The sequence below is a fragment of the Mauremys reevesii genome, linkage group 20, assembly GCF_016161935.1.
Source record: "Mauremys reevesii isolate NIE-2019 linkage group 20, ASM1616193v1, whole genome shotgun sequence".
Taxonomy (NCBI): Eukaryota; Metazoa; Chordata; order Testudines; family Geoemydidae; genus Mauremys; species Mauremys reevesii.
This window is the reverse complement of record NC_052642.1, coordinates 19,931,252-19,946,712: the sequence shown is the minus strand read 5'-3', so window position 1 is coordinate 19,946,712 and position 15,461 is coordinate 19,931,252. Positions and strand designations below refer to the sequence as shown.

General features: G+C 43.3%; 1 protein-coding gene and 1 long non-coding RNA gene across 6 annotated transcripts in view; one reads left to right on the top strand and one right to left on the bottom strand.

Moving 5' to 3' along the window:
* Positions 1 to 15,461, top strand: part of DHX40 (DEAH-box helicase 40) — an 87,156-nt gene that overhangs the window by 29,407 nt on the left and 42,288 nt on the right. For 3 of the 4 annotated variants that reach the window (XM_039507978.1, XM_039507980.1, XM_039507979.1), the window contains one exon: positions 2,341 to 2,485. The gene's annotated coding sequence lies outside the window, so the exon portion shown is untranslated. Of the gene's footprint in view, positions 1 to 2,340; positions 2,486 to 15,461 lie in introns of those variants that run through there. The other variant, XM_039507972.1, reaches the window with a different exon arrangement.
* LOC120387350 overlaps positions 7,588 to 15,461 on the bottom strand; it is a 28,372-nt gene continuing 20,498 nt past the window's right edge. For both annotated transcript variants that reach the window (XR_005590134.1, XR_005590135.1), the window contains 2 exons: positions 10,133 to 10,356; positions 7,588 to 7,919 (listed from right to left, as the gene is read on the bottom strand). This is a non-coding gene — a long non-coding RNA (uncharacterized LOC120387350). The remainder of the gene's footprint in view (positions 7,920 to 10,132; positions 10,357 to 15,461) is intronic.

Sequence of the window (15,461 nt, the reverse complement as noted above, 5' to 3'; positions counted from 1 at the left end):
CCAAGAAGCTTATTGCTCTGCCTCTGAAATCCCACCTGGGGAGGGGGGTGCGAGTCTGTGTGGAAGGGGTCTGTAGGGGATGTTTGTCACCCTGTGTAGGGAAGCAAAATTATTCTCTCTGTTCCTAAAGCCCAGCTGTACCTTTTGGCGACGAGAAGGCTATTTTTATCTGGATTAAAATGAGATGAAAGCTAATCCTCAGGATTTCAGGAAGATCCCTGAGGTTTAGCATTTTACGATCATACTTTATTTTTAGCTGTAGCTTTTTATTTTTAGCCGTTCCTTGTATAAATTTGGCACCTACCCAAAGTCTCCTCCCCCTTCAGCTCCTCTTACCCTTTGTAGGCTGCATAAAGAAATGGTGGATGCTTGCTTGGTGTCTAGTACCATACGCAGATGCTGTACACATGTGAAGAACAGGAGGACAGGCTGTAGGGTACTATGTTGCACTGGCTGAAAGATGGTCAAAATGAATTCTGCTTTGGCAGATGGGCAGGTAATAGGGCTTTCCCATCTCTAATGTCTTTCATTTGGTGGTTCTCTCCATTAGCACATGGAGGTCCCATTGTGCTGTGTACTATATAAACACACAGTGAGAGACTGTCCCTATCCCAAAGCACTTGTAGTAAGATGAAGCCCTGAAACAGAAGCCCTTATCAGAGGCCCGGTATAAGGCCTAAGGCCTAGAGTGACCAGATGTCCCAATTTTATAGGGACAGTCCCGATTTTGGGGTCTTTTTCTTATATAGGTGCCTATTACCACCCACCCCCTGTACTGATTTCTCATATTTGCTGTCTAGTCACCCTACCTAAGGCCTGAATGGTCAAGACTTTGCTAACATAAAGCAAAGTTAAGCTGTGAGCCAGAGGCAGGCCCTGCTCGCAGAAGCTGGCAATGAACGGGCTGATGTTGCAAAAATACACAAACCTAAAAGGTACTGGACACTAGAGATACCAGAACACTCTGATACTTGCACATTCCACACAGATAACAAGGACAGGAGCGAAAGGGGAATATGATGGATAGAGTTGTTTTGTTCGAACCAACATGTACTAGGTGAGAGGCAGCACCTTACTTGCATAGAGGGGTTGTACCTTGCTACGTAGAGGGGCTGCACCTCAATACGTCAGGAGTGATGTGTAACTTGTTTGTACCTGTGTATGAGAATGCACCCTTGAGTGGATGTCTTTGTCCGGCCTAGGGGGCAGTGGAGAGTCACGCCACTGACTGAGCTGTAGCCATTGTCAAGGGGCATATTTGTAGTATATCCTGTAGAGTCTGCTAGAAACTATTACTGTGCTTCGTTTGACAATAAACCTGACTGGGTGCCTTCGTACCTTATCGGAGTCTGTGGTCATTGAGGGTTCTCTCGGGGTTTGCTGTGTCAGTGATCTGTGCAGAGCCGGGGCAGCACACAGAGGGAACATCCTCTTTCAATCGCTGTGGAATGCAAAGAAGAGATATGGACCAGATTCTGTTCACTGGTACCCCAGTTTAAAGCCAGAGTAATTGCACTGAATTCAGTTGTTATTTTGCATTTACACTGGTATGACAGAGATCCAAGGCTGGCCCATTGTTCTTTCTTTCTGGTGTTGGAATGCATAAGCCTAGTGGTTCTATAAGTTACATCTTTAAAAGAAATAATTTTGCTGTATCACGTCTTTGCCTCCCTTATTTGCATTTAATTAGAGAGAAAATCTTTCTATAAACACAAAGGGCTTAATTCTCTGCCCATTGCTGGTGTTGCTTTGCTGAAGTTAATGAGAGTTGAACTGATGTAAAGAGAATTAGACCCAAGAGAGTCATAGCTTTGTTGGCCAAACAAACCAATACATGTAGCTGAAATAGTAACTTGCTTTGAAGAATTAGCACCTGGTCCCTTGAAGCTACCCATTAAAGGTTCACATTGATATCATGGAAAGTCAAGTTCACATCTACCATCTGGATCAGCTGTAGAGCACACACAAATCTGGAAATTAATTGAATAAACTGAGAATTGTCCATGAACAAAATGGGGGGGAAAAGTCAATTGTGTTTATGGCTCAACATTATTTGTGAATTTCCTCACTGAATACTTCATGCTCCGCAGATGAGTGCAGATATTCAGAGTTCACACTGGTCCCACTACAAGTCTGTGGCAGAGATAGTGCTAGAACCAGGCATTCTGTGCGTTAGCCACTACACAGGATTCCTTTAGTTGTGTTGTGGTTTGGGAATAATAGCATTTAGGAGCCCAGAGATTAAGTTGAAAAATAACATCATCTTATTTAAACTACACAAGCAGGATAAAGTTAATTCCAGGTCTCAGTGAGTTCCCTCTTTTCATTGCATTTCACCAGCAGGATATTGAGCGACAGCTCAGCCAATGAAACACAAGACAGAAGTATTGCATCATGGGCTGATCATACCCCCGGAGGACAGCACGGTGTTCACTGGACCTCTGCTCCGGAACCCAGCAGTGTTTGTTGCAAATAGCCCCTGTTGGTAAGTATCACTCTTGCTGCTGACTATCACCACCTTGCTGTCTGCATTTTATCATCCTGCCTCCTTACAGACATTCCATTTCATTACTGAAAACAAAGTACTCCCTTAGCACTGCCAGGTTTGTGCTACCCACAGAATTACCTTCATACTTGTTGTTTAACATTTATCCTGCAATAGCACCTAGAGGCCCCAGCCAAGCCTGGGACTGCAGAATCCCACAGAAGGTTGGTAGCAGAACAAGGAATAAACCCAGGTCTCCTGATTCAGTCCAATGGCATGCCCACTAGATCGTGCTGCGGTCCCATTGCAAATCTATAAAGCAAACAGTTTCTGGTATCCAAAGCTCTGAGTTATTGATAAGCAATATACCCTACTATACTCCTGGGGTTTATATATTCAATTAATTATAAAATAACTTAGCATAGGGTTAAGAGACAAGAAACCTGAGCCGTGGCATTCTATTTAATTTTTGGATAACAACTCAGTGTTTACATTCTGTGGGCCAGAGTCTGTTTTCAGCTACACCCGTGTAAATGGTAGTAACTCCACTGATTTCAGTGGATTAACTTTGATTTTTGACCCCAACGTAACTGAGAGCAGACTCTGCCTCCGCTGCCACGCACACACAGTTTGGAAATGAAGAGTAAGAAAAATAAAAGGGAAAACATGGTTGTTGTTTTTTTTTTTAAATCAATAGGCAATCAAGGCAACACAGGCTCATTCATCAAAATAACCCGAGCCAGGAGGGGAGGTATTCTAGCTGAAATCACTCTCGCTAGCTCATTAACATTGCTGTCACTACCGCATTCTGTAGCTATTTCAGACCAATAGTGGTTGGTCTGATACTGTCTCCTGCCTTTTCGTGCTTTAACCAGGTGGATAGTTTTTATGTGGTTATGTTCAGAACAGCCTTTCCCTTCTTTCTAACCCTCCTTTGATCCCCATACCAAAGCTTAGAAGGGCCTACAGGCATGGATGCAACACCATGATCTGTGTGTCCCGACCCTCTGTTTGTCGGAAGCTGGGCGTGGATGACAGGAGATGGATCATTCGATGATTACCTGTTCTGTTTATTCCCTCTGGCAGCGGCCACTTTTGGAAGACAGGATACTGGGCTAGATGGACATTGGTCTGACCCAGAATGGCCATTCTTATGTCTGAGTGACACCAGCTGGTGGTGGTAATTCTTTGTGCTATTTTCTTTTGCACCTTCTTTTCAGGAGGCAGGGAAATAATAATATCCCCATTGGACAGTTGGGGAAACATTATACAGTTGAGGCACAGAGAAGTGAAGCCCTTTCCAAGTCCAAAGAACAGCACACAGAGCTTCTGCCTCTCACTCCTGTCCTTAACCCCGAGACTACTCTTCCTCCCTGGTCTGGTTGCACACAGGGCACAAGGACATGATAAAGGGATCCTTCAATCCGTCAGCATGGCGGGACTGAATTCCCACCCATTCTACCTACTTTGCCCTGACCACCATAGTATGCAAGCACCTCTCAATCCCCTGTGAAGTAGGAGAGCACTATCCCGTTTTGCAGCTGGGGAACTGAGGTACAGAGTAGATTAACTGAGATATCCAAGGTCACACAGGAAATCTGTGGCAGCGCCAGGAGTAGAACGCAGATCTCTTGAGCCCAGTGCCTCTGTTAGATAATCCTTCCTACCCCTGCCCTATTAAGGTCTTTAGGTGGGAGTAGCAGCTAGGCTTCCAAACTCTGTGTTGGGCAGGTTAGGCCTCTGGCACTAATTTAGCAACAGATCCAGGGGCTGCTCCTCTCTCTCTTCCCTCGCCCATGGAGCTATGGGGAAAGACACCATGAAGCTGAGCTTTGGTGCACAGGAGGGGTAGAGTCTCCCCTGCACGGTTTGGCCCCTCTGCTGTGGTTCCCTGAATAGCAGAAGTGCAATTGGGGCCTTTCACACCTCCAGTAGTGGGGTAAAGAAGCCAGCATGGGGTCCATAGGAAATAGGGGCTAAAACCGAGTTAACACCAGGACACACGATGAAGCCCAAACACAAAATGCCAGAGGGAGGAAGGAATGGCCATTAGTTTCCATGAAACTAGACGCTTGGAGGTTGGATTTTCATTTACACTAAGGTCCCTTTTACACTGTTCTGGGTTTTATGGCCACTTTAAGGCCCCTTTACAGCAGAGCAGCCTAAAGGGGCTTTGATATGAATGAGAACCAGGCCCTTGTTCCTAAACACAGTTTTTGTTTCAGGGTGTAAAGTAGGGGGTGCAGATAAGTCACCCTCCCTTTATCTTTACTCTTCAAACGCTCCATTCACTGTGGCCCAGAGGAAACGTGACCTTGTCCATCTTGCATGTACTTAGTAGAACACGGATTATGTGAACTCTGCAAACAGATGGTGATGATCAGCGGGAGAGTTCTGTGCCAGGAATGAATTTTTCACACAAAGAGTTCATTAGCAGTGTAATAATAACTCCCAGGTACATTTTCTGTTAAATTACTTTCTATGGAAACGCTATATGTCCCTGGCATGGAAATTAATAGGTGCTAAGGCATACCCTGTTGACTTGTTAATTGAAACCCTGTTTATTTTACAGGTAATATATAGGAGTTAAATCAAATTTAAAGTCTAAGGATTTATGACTGGAACAATTTAATGCTGAATTAGCCCCTGTTGAATATACCTTCTTAAAATAATAGCGTTGGTTCCAAGAACCCACATTTTTAGCCTATGCTGATCACCCCTCGAATGAAAGGAATAGTCTGGCAGTAGCATAAAACACACCAGGCCAATTCACCCCTGGTGTAATGCCACAGAGTTATGTGATGATCTTGGCCAAGTATTTTACGTCCTGTGCCATGCGGCCAGGGCAGAGCAGCCATAAAGCTGGTGTGTCCGGACACAGGAGGATAAGCCCTGTGCAGTGGGATCCCTCAGCAGCATAGAACTGACACAGTGATTCTTGTACCACCAGTGCCACTGGAATAGGGGACATGGCCAGGAGGAAAGGAGCCTGGGTGGTGTTTCCTTATGCCCTCAGCAATCAGCAGCTTAGGAGAGCTGAGTTCTATTCTCGGCTCTTCTGCTGCCTTGCAGCATGGCCTTGGGCTAGTCACTTCCTCTGTTTGTGCCTCGGATTCTGTTCCCGCCTTGTGTTTTTCTTGCTTATTTCAATCATTAGCTCTCTGGGACAGACGTGCTCTCTGTGTGTTTGTGTAATGCCCGGCACACTGGACCCCAGTGTGGATCAGGTGCTGTTGGAATACCACTACTGAGGTCAGCCCTGTAGACAGCTGGCAAAAGAGACATGAGGGGACTGTCACAGCTGGCCTCGAACTAGGGGAGCACAAATGCTGCTTTTGTGCCCCCATCCTGCACTGCATCATATTCTCCTTAACAGACACCAGGATCTGGGCCAACGTATTGATACTGTTTTTGGCCTGAATACCAGTCAAGTAGGAGATGCATCACCACTTCTCCCTCTTCTCGCACATAGGAGTGGGCTGCTGTAAAATACACATTATTTACATACAAAACCACAAATCAGCGGAGCCCTTTAAGTTGGTGGTATAGCTCTGTTTTCCAGCTATTGCATTTATTCCCATGTTAAGTCTTTCTGTGGTTCTGTGTGATTTTGACAATGGACCTAAACTTGAATAAGATTCCTGAGCATGGGCAGCTTATTAAATTAAACCAGTAAATGTAGGGTGACCAGATGAGATAAAGAAAATATCGGGACACGGGGTGGGGGGAGGGTCTGCCGGTGGCAGGGAAAAAAAAAAAAGTCGAGTGCTGCCAGCGGAGTGAAAATTTAAAAATAAAATAAAAAACCAGTGCTACACAGTGAAATATTTTGGGACAAATTGATCGGTTGGGATGCGGGACAACCACCCTAAGTAAATGCAATGACAGTTACAAAAAATATTAATACAGAAAGGAAAATCCATTCAAGACAACTCTCCCAGAGGTCAGAACATGATTCCAGCTTCGGAAGATCAAAAGAATGGGTGGTAAAATATGAATTTCACGTGCTGAGATGGAAGAAGCCTATTTACTTTTTTAGTTACAACACAGGTGCAGTCACATCAATAGCAATGAGCTTGTGTGACCTCCGTGCATCCTGTCCATCACAAGGCCTCAGCCAAAGCTCACTGAAGTTGATAGAAAGGCTCTCTATGGACTTCAACAGGCTTTGTAGCAGTCGCACAGGTAGCATCAGCCTATACTGTGAGTTTAAAGACGTTGTGCAGTAGGAGAGTTTACACAGATGGGGGTTAAAGGGCACTCATCTGAATTCTGTTCCCAAATCTGTCACGGACTGTTGTGTGACTGGGCAAGACGCTATATCTGTCCCTCAGTTTCTCCACCTGTAAAATGGGGGTTATGATGATCGCCCACCTTCTGTAAAGCACTCAGGCCCCAATTTTTAATGGTATTTAGGTATTGCTGTGAAACACTTAACTGGGGATTTAGGCCCCTGAGTGCCTAAATCACTCTTAAAAAATGAGATTTAGGCTCCCAAGCAATGCTGAGCACAGCAATGCCTAAATACCTTTTAAAATCTGGGCCCCAGAGACTTCCGGAGGAGAATCACTACTAGTGCTAAGTACTGTAAGAAGTGGAGGAAGGATTATGGATGTTGCAGAGGTTCCTTTTCTAAAATCTGGGACAAAATGTAGATCTACCCCTTCTTGGCACAACCTGTAGAGCCGGCAAATTCAGAGAACATCAGGTGCACTCACTGGACATACCGATCAGAGAACATCCTCTGAGCCCATTGCACATAGTGGGGTAGAGTCTTGTAGTGTCATCTACATCCGTTTCAAGTGGGGCCCAGTGCTACCAGATGTACAGTCATAGACGTCTTCTGAGGTAAATGACACACAAGGCAGTGGTGAATCAGGCCTAGATCTTAGGGAGTTGAGAGCACCCAATGGACCCACTGAGCGCTGCATCCTAAGATTCACAGTGAAACGTACAGCAGCAATAATGCAGATGTCTGTTGTAGCAGGACTTTCAATTTCTGAACACAGTAGCTTCTTGAAGGAGTCTCTCCTGATCAAAAAAAATGAGAGATTTCTTTTCTGATATGAATGAAGCAAGGAACACTACTGGATGTGGTTAAAGTGTCAAGAAATGTTTACATGAGCCAGCACCCACAGTCAAGGTTCAGTCCCTCCACCTTTTAATATTTTTAAACAGCCAATACTGCATCTCCATCAGTCTTTCTGATACAGAGGGAGAATTTCATGCTAGATGCATGCAATTCCTGTCTGTCTTGCAATGTTTGGCTGTGGAGCTGTGATATTTCTCTGGGAGCAGGAAGGGCTGTGACACACACACAAGCAACAGGATTTGTTTGTTGTGTTTTCTTCTTTGTAAAAATGCTGCAGATCAGCAGTGAGCTGACATCTCCTTTCATCCGCCTTTGGCGTAATGGCTGTTACAGCTCCATAAACTGGAAACAAACAAGAAAGGTTAATATTTAATTAGATATTTTATTCTCACTCTGCTCTTTCTTTTGGTTGACAGAAACCTTGCAAGGTGCTTGTTCTAAAAGCAGATGACAGGAAACCAGTGATTTTATTTATATATATTTACAAGAGAAATGCAGGTTTACGGAGTCATTAAATGTATCCAGAGCTGCTTTTGTCTATACACAACATTGTCAGTAGGTGAAGTCTCTTTAAGGCTTTGTTGTGGCTGCAACAGCTTGCTTGCAAATGCAAATACTTTCCTTGCATCATAAGATTCTACACAAAGCAATTAAGATTACATATGAGAACTGAATGTTGCCTGGCGTAATAGATCAGACAAGTAACAAAATTAAAATTAAGAGGTAAGTGCTCAATTGGCTTGGAGCACAGGCACAGAGTTGTACAGAGATCTTAATTAAATCACTTAGACTAGATTCAGTAATGAGCTCTGCATAGGTATTTATAGTTTCCAAATTCCATTTAATTAATTCAATATTGCTCCTTTAAAAAAAAAGAAACAAACAAACAAACATGGCCTAGTCAATGTCAACCACAGCCCAGATTCTGTCCTAAATTATATTGATTCCATGGAGTTGCACAGATGCCAGTGAAGGCAGAATTTAGCCCTAGGTGTGTGTTGTGCTGCAGTATAAATCCAAAGAGCCGTGCTTAAAAGAACATTCTTTGGGGCCTAAACTAAACAGGATTCCATTTACACACTGGATTGATATCAATCTTAAATTCTAGAATAAGAAAGAGAACAATCCATTTTTTTAGGTATTTGAGTAAATGCCAAATACTGTCTGTCAGTGTTTGTTGAATGCAGAGATTTAAGGCGGAGGGAGAAGGAGGTTAGGAGAGATTTTCAAAATGTTGTCAGATTTATTTTAGCTGTGCTCTACAATCAGTTTTGTGTTAAAACAATACTTCACAGTATCCCTTTGGCAAGGTACAGATCTGTTTTAGAGAAATACACGTCTAGTTTAAGCAGAGTTTGAATAGTTGCAGCCAACCAAATGGGCCCCATTTCAGTGGAATCCACAGAAGTCTGGGTGCATTTGCACATCTCCATTTACACGTGCCTTTACCAGGTTTGCTCATACACCTGCCGCATGTGTAAATGTGTATCCTGATACACAAAGTCCTTCTCCAGCAAAGCACTTAAGCATGTGCCGAACTTGAAATACGTGAGTAGTCCCATTGACTTCTCAACTTTGTCACTCTCTGCCTGAAATGGGAAATGGAGCTAGATCTAATAAGAAAGACTTTTCTATCTCTAACATCAGAGTCTATGGTTAACTTTTTCAACCCCCGCTATCCATACAAATTTGAATACCTGAACACTCGATCTATCTATAACCAATTAAAATACTTCTCCAGTTCAGATATTTGCTGCACTGTGGCTCACGGTTCGACTGTTGCTTCACATATCTACACCAAGAGAAGCATGATGGAATAAGGTCCCAGTTCACCAAAGCACTTAAGCATGTGCTTAAACTCCATTGATATCAAGCGGGGCTTAAAGTTAAGCACATGCTTAAGTTCTTTGCCAAATCAGAGCCACAAGGTATAAATTCCATCCAGCACTTTATTTTTTTTCCTGCCAAAGAAAGACTCCTTTGATGTGTGTATGTTATATATAAATCTTCTTTCCTTTGTATTATTGAGAGGGCAAAGTGGGAAGAGATGCAATGGGATAAGAGGAAGGGATGCTTTCCAGGGTAACAGCCCCCAGGGATGAAAGGCTCTGCCACCTGTTCTTTCTCTTCCCTTTTTCATTTTTTTGCTCTGGGGTAGGCTATAAGGAGAAGGAAGATTACTCTTTGTGCAAGGGTCTGAGGTTGGCAAGGCCAATACGTTCTCCCATCACCTCCCACACTTTAAATCCCATAAATTATTAGCAGTTTGCAGGATCCATGTCTGTTCACTCCCAGCTATGCAGTCAAGTTGTGACTCCAGTCTCCGCTGCTGCTACCACTAAATACTAATCCTCTGCACTTCACTAATGCCTTCTGTGTAAGGATCCCAAAGTGCCCTGAGAACGAAGGCTCATGACAACCGTGGGCAATAAATAAGCATGATCCCCATTTCACAGAAGGAAGAATTTAAATAGCAATTGAATAACTTGTGCAAGTTTGCACAGCTAGTTGGTGGCAGAGCTAGAACTCAGCTAGAAATTATCTGCTGCACTTACCACATGATCACACACTCTTCTTCTGGTGTAAGTTCCTGCCCGCATCCATGACCACTTTACCAAGTTCTCATACAGCTCATGCGAACACACCAAATGCAGAACTTGCTGTAACTCTGGAGAGACTAAAGTGGAGAAGTGTCTCTCTCCATAGTTTGTCATGTGGCCCTAGTCCCCTCTCCTCGTGGAAGAACTAGCAAGGTTAGCTCAGGTCTTGGAGGCAGGCTCTGCAGGGAAATCAAAACACATAATTCACAAACCATAATACCGATTGTCTTGTCTGCGATGTCCTTTGTCTCATGACCGTTGCATAACACAGGAACAATGCTGTCGTCAGTATTCGAGATGAGTGGATGCATATTGATCTTAAAACCCAAACAAGGCTAGTTCAGCTGTCAATATGTAGCAATATGATTGGCCAACAGGACTTCCCCTACCTGCACTCAGTGTGAAAATGTCTCTCCCGTGCCCATGTAACAGACTGTGATGAGGCTTATCAATGAGCTTCTGTAGTCTGAAGGGAACAGGGCAAAGATGTGCAGTTGAATTGACAGCAAATAATTGATTGTCACCATGCATGCAAGTCATTTAACCTTTCAGGGATGCGGCTCATTCACTGTTATGTCCTACTGATATCGATCATAATTCATTTTCCAGCCTTTCCCATGTGCAGTGCTTAGCTGAACCATAAGGTGCACCCTGAGCCAGCCCTTTTTGCACAGACTGCTCACAGTGCAGCCTTTGCAGTGAATTTGTATCATGACAGCAGGTGCATGTTGCTAAATGCAACATGGGTGAAACATGTTGAATGCCCGAAGCAAAATCTAAAGAACAAGAGGAGGGAGGGGAGGGCAACGGGTTCTGGACATGTGAGCAGTGGGAATGATGGGCATGGGAGGTTAGGCTGGAAGAGGGTACAGACTTTTTTCTGTACTCAACAGGAAGAAGGCACAGTGGAGTCCATCTTGAAGGTACTTCGGGGGAATGAGGGGAGTTGATGGGATTAAGCAAAAGCATGACTCTACATAACAAGGGGCTGTGACCTGCCTCTGGGCCCTAACCCAATGATGTTATCATGTTGGATACTAATTTTTCCAACTAACAGGGCTGCCAGAGCAGGGCGTAGCCTTTGGAAATAAATAGGAGTCGTGCTGAGAAGGTTTAGAATGTACAACTGCTTCTGTGGCAGTTATTTCTTCTGTATAAGTACCCGGGGTGGGGTGGGGGGTGAGGGGGCAGGAGATGAGAGGCATTGAGGTGTGGGTGGGTGGAATGGCAGGACTGCTGAGTTAAAGGAATTGGATAATCCTGAAAAAGTAGTGATGCAATGGACATTGCCGGTCGTTTAATCAATTCTCTGTGTGACTGTAATGAAAGAGAAAGAGCTTGAGTCTCAAAATCAGGCAAAGCCTTTCATAATGGGACTCTGTGAGTTATGCATGTTGAGAAGGAGGTTTCATAATGTGTTTGTGAGGCACCTACAACACCAGCACACCGTATCTTAATAAAACCAGTACACTTTGGTGTACTGTCTGGTTGGATTGGTAACAGGTAGGACCTTTCACTTCTGGATCACCAGTTTGATCCAGGGCAAGTTACCAGTAACTAAAAGTTGTTACCATCTGAAGGCTATTTGATAGCCTACCTGAAATGAGCTTCCAGTTTAAGTTAAGTTATGTCACTAGTGGACATGTGTCTGTATCTTAAAGACCATCACTATAATTGCTACCTTTGTTGGCTGTCTCAGCAGAAGTGCAGACTGGATTCCCCTTTCTCCGCTGTGGGTAATCCTGAGGCACACTGAGAGGGTGATCTATTGAGAAGCTTGAACAGCTACTGCTCATATTATACTATGGGTAGAGGCCTCCAACCATCAGGGTTCTCAGTTCATCACCTCTCACCAGCATGGATTTCACTGTAATCGAAGGGATGAGGGCAATACAATAACTAATTCTTATTTTGAACTTTTAATGTATAGATCTCCATCTGCTTTCCAGAGCTCATTAAATAGCAAAATTGGAGAGAGTTCAGAGAACAGCTCTGAGAATGATTAAAGGGTTGGAAAACGTCCTTTCTAGTGATAGACTCAAGGAGCTCAGTCGATTTCGTTTATCAAAGAGAAGGTTAAGGGGTGACTTGATCACAGCCTATAAGTAACTATGTGGGGAACAGAAATCTGTTAACTGAGGTTTTTCATCTAGCAGACAAAGTTATAACAAGATCCGGGGCTAGAAAATGAAGCTAGACAAATCCAAAGTAGAAATAAGATACAGATTTTGAACAGTGAGGGTAGTTAACCAGAAAAACAACATACCAAGGGTTGTGGTGGGTTTCTCCATCACTAGAATTCCTTAAATCAAGGTTGGCTGCTTTTCTAAAAGACACACACTCTAGTTCAACCACAGCTATTGGACTTGAAGCAGGAATTAATTCAGGGATGTCCTATGGCTTGTGTTGTGGAGGAGGTTGGACTAGCTGATCATAATGGTCCCTTCTGACCTTGTTCTACAGGTGGGGAAACTGAGGCATGGAGCAATGCAGTGACTCAGCTAAAGCCACATAGTGTGTTTGTAACGGTGCTGGGAACAGAGCCCTGAGCCCCAGAGGGTATGTCTACACTGTACACTATGCTCAGGCTCTAACTCAGGTTTGAGCCCAAGCCATCCATACACAAATCAGTCTGACTTGGGTCAGCCAGCACTCATGACCCAGGTCCTAGAACCCTGCTAGGAGGGTGGGTCAGAGCCTGAGCCCCACTGTGATTCAGACCCAAGCCCTGTCATTTTGCAGTGTGGACGCAGCTCAAACCACAGACCTGAGTCAGAAAGGCTGCATAGTGGACTATGGCATGTTAATATGGCTGCAAGACCTGGGTCCAGCATTGTAAGCCAAGCTTACAATGCAGCGTGTAGGTTCAAGTACAGGCTTGGAAACACCAGGTCCACATGCCCAGGTCCCACTGACCCGGGATTACAATGCAGTGTAGACATATCCAAAGAGACCCAGAACACAAACACCTTTAAAACAGAGTGAATCATGTTCTGCCAGCTTGTTAGATGGATGCTCAGCACCCTTGGGTATGTAGTGGTATAAAGATTGATTTCTTGATTAAACTGTAATGTTTGGTATAATTAAGGAAGTCATCTAAGTTCAGAAAGTCATTTAGATACTCTTAATTGTATTGGGGGAGGGCACTTTCTCACAGTGAGAAATGAGCACAGTGGCTGTTGCATTGAATTAAGAGCCTTCTTTCACTCTTAGACCGCATGTGCAGTTGCTGCTGATGTCAATGGGAGATACAGGTGCGGATTACCACCAGCATATAGCCCCTTGAGTACATTGCAGTTCACCCTGTAGGCATCTCATTCTTAACCTCACTGCAGGCCTAAACAGGTCTGACTCCATTGATGCCGATGGAATTTATTATTATTTGTATTACGATAGTGCCTAGAAACTCCAGCTGAGATCAAAACTGTGTTATAATAGGTGCTGTACTAACATACGGTGAGGGACAGTCTCTGCCCCACAGAGACTGCAGTCTTTAGACAAGACCAACAAAGGCCAGGAGGGGAAATAGAGGTACAGAGAGGTGAAGGGGCTAGCCCAAGGTCATTGGCAGTGCCAGGAACAGAACCAAGGTCCCCTGAGTCCTAGTCCAGTGTCCTCCTTCTTTAACCATTTACTAGCTCCTTTCATAAAGAAAGCTTTTCAGTTTAAAGCATTTCCATTACACAAAGCTGTGCTGCTTCAGTAGAAAAAGTCCCTTTGTTGTGTTGTTTTTGCTTCCCTTCCATGAGACGTTCCACTTGTCTGCAGTATTCCACTGGCATCTCAGTGTCATGTAGAGTTTCATATTTTTAATTTAAAAACCCCCAACAACTTTTCCCTTGATCAAACAAATTGTTCCATTATTCTAGTTCTTGGCAAAAAGCTCCATTTTCTGCATTTGTTTTGTTGTTTGTGACATTCAAAGACAAGACGCCAGGCTGCCTTGAGGATCTTCTTTTGTTTGGCAAGGAAATGTCAGAGTGAATATGGAAATCTGAAGTTCACTCCTGGAATTAGTGTCTGCATTGCAAACTGTTTTTATTCAAGAAATGTTAATTGCACAGTAAATTGTAGGGCTGTCAAATAAGATTCGGTGAAAAGATCAATTCACATTAGATAGAGGAAATCACATTTCTAGACAGAAGAAATTAATTTAGGGAAAATCAGTAAGTCAGGCTGAGGCTGTGCTAGTTTGAATCATTGTTTATCTGAGCTGTATGGTGGTAGTGTTTCTTTAAAGGTTAAGCCAGGTAGATGAAATTGCGGCTGCATAGGTACGTCAGTGCATGTATTTTTAAAGGGACGTGGGCCCATATTTAGGTTTTGCAGGGGGAAAAGTTTTACAAAACCTAATATTAATTTTGCATGCAAAGAGTAAGTGTTGTAATTTTGGGGAGGATACACTATATTCATCCTTGGTGTTAAAAATCATGAGTCAGTCCTGCCCATAAATGAGATTTTAAATAATAATAATGGTTTAGTTCTTTTTATTTGCCTTCTGGTTTGGAGCTTTTAGGTTTACATTTTCAAGCTTTTCTCTGTAACCTGAGGGTTAGAAGGTTTTGGTTTTTTTTTAAATCAAAGCTGAGATTTTCATGTAATCACATGACTCTGGGAGCTGGAGCTTTAAGAAATACACCAAATATAGTATGACTCATGATCAAATTGGGAGTTGGCAACATTTTTTGTTATGTTTGAATAAAATCACTGAATCCCTGCTTTAATTGCCAAACTGAACTCAACCTTAACTATGCAACAGTGACTGGTTGCTTACATTATGGAAATGTTTCCATGATATTAAAAACAATTAAAAACAGAGATGCTTTTTTGTTGCTGTGGGATTCCAGCCCAAATATTAAAATATTTTCCTATGGTGGATTCACCTCTTTGCAGAGCAGACAGCTCATGGCCTGTGCACACTTAGGTCTCACTTAATTCCACAAAAAAAAGCTGAAGTGCAAGTTAAATAGAGTGTAGGACTTGTGCAGACCTTTTGCTTTAAGTGGAATTCACCTCAATGCATTAAAACCAGAAAATGAAACTGACCAGTTTGTTTTTGAGTGACGTTCAAACACTAAACTAACAGCATAAATGGCAAAGAGCTATTCAGTTTTATAATCAGAGGTGGTATCAGTGAAGGAAGTAAAGAATGTTTTTCTTTGAAGTGCATGAGTGTTTTAAGCTCACAGCATTTATGTAACTACAAAACAGTCTTGGCACAGGCCTCCTAAATGTACAGTGCAAAGCAACAATTCCCTTGAAGTCCCCTGGTTAGATCTCTCTA